The sequence below is a fragment of the Gossypium hirsutum genome, chromosome A11 (assembly GCF_007990345.1).
Source record: "Gossypium hirsutum isolate 1008001.06 chromosome A11, Gossypium_hirsutum_v2.1, whole genome shotgun sequence".
In the NCBI taxonomy this organism is placed as follows: Eukaryota; Viridiplantae; Streptophyta; class Magnoliopsida; order Malvales; family Malvaceae; genus Gossypium; species Gossypium hirsutum.
In genome coordinates this window covers 21,274,875-21,278,267 of record NC_053434.1, presented here as the reverse complement: position 1 = coordinate 21,278,267, position 3,393 = coordinate 21,274,875, and positions in this window count along the sequence as shown.

Below are 3,393 nucleotides of genomic sequence, written 5' to 3'. Positions count from 1 at the left end.
AATAGGACCTATGTGAAAATGTTTGAAAATGCTATAGGCTAAATTGAAGTGGCCAAATAAATAGGAGTGCAAAATAGGAGGATTTGCGTGACAAACCTCCCATTTTACATGAAGTGGCCAGCCATCATGTTGTTGTAGACAAAATGTACACTTGATATCCATAATTTATGATACAAATTGATACAAATTGATAATAGGTTAGGTAAATGTTCAATGATAATAGGTTAGGTAAATGTTCCATGATAATGAGTTAGGTAAATGTTTCATGATAATGGGTTAGGTAAATGTTTCATGATAAGAATTTCATGTCTTTTGTATTAAAGAATTAAATGGATGAAATATGAAGTTTTATTAAAAGAAAAAGGGGTGAAAAGAACAAAGTTTTGTCCATCTTTGTTCATCATAGCTGAAAGTTAGAGAAGAGAAAGGAGAGGAGAAAGCTCTTGAGTATTCGGTCATTAGGAGGAGGAAAATTGAAGGTAAGTTTTGGTACCTTGCTTCTATTTTGAGGTTCATAAGTTCTTCTTGATTCTACCTTAACTCTTGAAGTATATTTTGATTTTTAGTTGTGTTGTGAGCATTTAGTCATGAATTAAAATGAAGGAAATGGTGTTGTTTCATGTTCTTTTGATGAAAAATGGAAGATAGGTGAAGTTGAGCCAAACAAATGAGCATGCATGTGCCTTAGATGTTAAAGGGAAAAATCAGCTAACATGTTGTGCTTTAAAATGATGAAATGGAGATTATACTTAAGTAAAATCATAGATATGTGATGATTGATTGGTGATATACATGTTTAAATAACATGCATGCAAGTTATGTGTGAAAGAGTGATTTGGTAATAAATCCGCTTGGGACAGCAGCAGTAACGTGATTTTGGAAAATCACCATAAATTGTGGGAGAAGAATTAGAAGCTGAATAAATTATGTAATTAAAGCTTATTGAGTCTAGTTTCTAATGAAATAAACAAGAACATATTTTGAATTCTGTACAATGAGAAATTTGTTTCGTAATGAAGGGTGGTCAGATTAGTCAAACAGTGAAACATGGGAAACTTTGAGAAAATTCTGGTATTGATTGGCTAAACCAAAAATTCTGAAATTTTATGAATAGAATATATATGAGTCTATTTTCAGGGAAAATTAACGGAACTTGATTTGGAGTTTCTTAGCTTCAGTTATAAATGATTTAGTGACTGTTGCTCAGGAAGACAGCTTGCAGTGAAATTATGATTATGTGGTAAACATTGACAAAAATTTGTTAATGAGTTGCTTATTGATTTCTTATAAGCTTACTATGATCTGTAGGTGTGGTTGGCCGAATATTGTAAGAGGTTAATACGTAGTTTGTATTTGAATAGTTAGATTAACGTGTTAGTAATCCAATTGTAGGCGGTTCGTGTGTGGATCTCGTCAGCATATCGTCGCAAACAGATGTGTAACTGACACCCTCTCATAAACTAGATTGGCAAAAGCCGAAATGCCGAAAAGTCGGTATTTTGGGAATTTGCGAGTGTACGAATGCTCGTAAGATAGTTGGGTTTGTATATTTGGTAATCTAAAGTAATAAACTGCAGTACGCGCGATTTCGTACATTTTGATAATTTGGGCTTAATGGGCCAAAGATTGGGTTCATGGGCCAACGGGCCCAATTCGGTAAGTATGCGCGGCAAGTGTTCTGATAGTACGTAAATAGTTAGGATATGCATGAAAACCCTGAAAGTAGCTAAATTACTATAATACCCCTATGTATGGAAAATTACTGTTATACCCCTAGGTGCAAAATTACCGTTATACCCGTAGGGTTAATTTTGACTGAAAAGCATAGCGATCTGATTCTGTATGATGGATGCCATGATCATATATTTGTTGCATGGGGACATGGGTTATATTATGGAGGAAGTGTTTTGGTGGTTATGCCACAAATATCTGATCTGGTGGCTCTGCCACATATATCTGTTCTGGTGGCTCTGCCACAATTATCTGTATCTGATGACTCTGTCACATTATCTGTTCTGGCAGCCATGCTGCAAATTCTGTGGTGTGTAGCGGTTGGGTGGGTCGAGTAGTCTCCCCACATGGTGTAACGCTGGTACGGGGGTGTTATGGATGAATCTGGGTTGGGTTTCTGCATAAACATGTAATATCTGTTCTGTTCTGTTATGGGCCTATGGGCTTTATTCTGAATTCTGTTCTGGGCTAAGGCCAACTTATTCTATTTCTGTGGTTTGAGCTGATATAGGTTATGGTTGGGTTAATTTACACACTGAGTTTCCCCAAACTCACCCCTTTTATTTTCATCCACGCAGGAAATCCCCAACCATAGTAGGCTTGGAGCTGTGAGGGAATTCGGAGTGGCCACCCGTTCTGAAAGTTTGATTTTCTTCTGGTGAACTGGACATCCTTTTAATTACGTTTGAGGTTTTGGGCTTTTAAATGTAATAAGGCCGCTTATTTATTTTTGATGGTTTTTATATGTTTTATTAAGATAGGTAATATTTATATTTAACTGTTGAAATTGGATAGCTTTAGGACGCGTTTTTAAAAACAGTAATTGTTTTCAAAATAACACGAAAACAAGCAAAGCTTCCGCAATGAAGATAATTTCCAAAATTAATCACTTTTCCTAAAAAGGACTTAATCAAATCGGTTTCCTAGAAATATACATGAAGTTAAGGTATGGCAATGGTGGTTTGCATGTCTAGGATTGGATCCGAAGGGAGTTTGGTACTTAAGCAGTCCGATGGACTCATCTCCTCTTTTCCGGTTTCCTACCTGTTGCACAGCTTCCATTCACTTTAATCCTTAATGAATTAATCTTTTGAACATCAAGTACGATTTTCTGGACTTAGAATGGAAACTTTTTTTTTACGTTTTTGATGTGGCATGCCGGATCCGGCCATAACTTCTGGGCCGGGTTTGGGGTGCTACATATAATATTAATTTAATAATAATAAATACACTAATATTTACTTAAATAATAAACAAATACATACATGTATTACAAATGTGTGTATTATATTTATTACACTTGCATTTTATTTTTGCCATATACTTAGCATTTTTTGGCTTATTTACTTATTTAGTCCTTTCAATTTTCTTTATTCTATAATTAAACTTTCACACTTCATTCAATTTAATCATTTTATCCAATTATCCTTAACTTAAGCTAGTTCACTTAATTAAACTCTAATTAACCACTCGATTAACTTTGTAAATATTTTTAATAAATATTTACTAATCTATTTTTCAGAAACGGAGACCCGAAAATACACTTTTTCAGTAACGATAAAATTCGGGTCATTACAAGTGCTTTATCCATATAAAAAATTTTTAAGATCTTTTTCGTATAAGTTGATTTATGGACATGAATTCCATCTTTTAAATGCTCGA